The sequence below is a fragment of the Chionomys nivalis genome, chromosome 1, assembly GCF_950005125.1.
Source record: "Chionomys nivalis chromosome 1, mChiNiv1.1, whole genome shotgun sequence".
NCBI classification, from domain to species: Eukaryota; Metazoa; Chordata; class Mammalia; order Rodentia; family Cricetidae; genus Chionomys; species Chionomys nivalis.
Window position 1 is genome coordinate 161,117,677 of NC_080086.1, and position 1,077 is coordinate 161,118,753.

A 1,077-nucleotide genomic window follows, 5' to 3' on the forward strand; every position below is an offset into this window, starting at 1 on the left:
CCTCTGCAGAAATGATTTTTCCCACTAGAGCAAATACCTTGGGAAGCATAAACAAGGTGGACTATGGAGTCAGGCATGATTTGGGGCTCCACCAGTCACTTCTGTGACCTTAGGGGCTCACTTTAGCACTTTGAACCTCAGTTTTCTCCATGGGAAAAATATAGATAAGAACCATCTCATATGGTCACTCTGAGTTTGTGTGGACACACTCAGTTATAGGGCCTAGTGGCAGTGACCCAGTGTCTCTGAGAAAGTTGCCAGAGCATATAAAAAAATTGTATTTATCCCCCCAATCAGATTTAACTAGGCATTCTTATACCTTTTATTTCTAGACAAGGCCTCACTGCATAGCACTGGCTGGCCTCTATCTTTCTATTTTCTGCCCCTACCTGCATAGTGCTGGGATTACAGGTAGGTGCCCCCTCACTGGGCCCAACCTGTGTCTTGTCTGGTAGCCCACTACCACCAGATGCACATTCTTCCATGGCTAAATTTTAAACCCTGACTCGCTAGCTTGGGAATGGATTTTACATCTTTATGTAGTGGTGATATAGAAAACCCACAGCCAAGCAGCAAAGAGTGTTCATTAGAGACTGTACCAGGCTTACAACACCTAAAACACTTACATATACTGTCTGGTTCTTTACAGAAAGCAGTTGTCAACTCAGCGTGGCTGAGACCTAAGTCTTCGTTATTTATATACCTGTTCTGGGCCAGTCAAGACATTTAACCCTGAGAGTCGAGAGAACTTAAACCCCTAGGACTTGAGTAGAGACAGGCAGAAGCCCCTCCATCCTGCAAAAGGCCTTTCCTTGCTTAGGCTCCTCCTCGCAGCCAAGAGTCCCTCAAGAGAGCCTTCCCAGAAAAAGGTCACTGGGTGTCCCAAAGTCCAGGGGCCAGCTCTTTAATCTCTTTGAAGGCCTAGGATCAAGGGGAGAGTTCCAGGGTGGAGAGAGTTGCAGCTGACGCATGACCTGAGCAGGCAGGACTTTGTGGCCTGTCTCTTTAAATCTCAGGTAATTTGGGAGGAGGGAGTGCCCACACAGCTCCTGCTCACTCCCAACAGGAGCTCCAGAT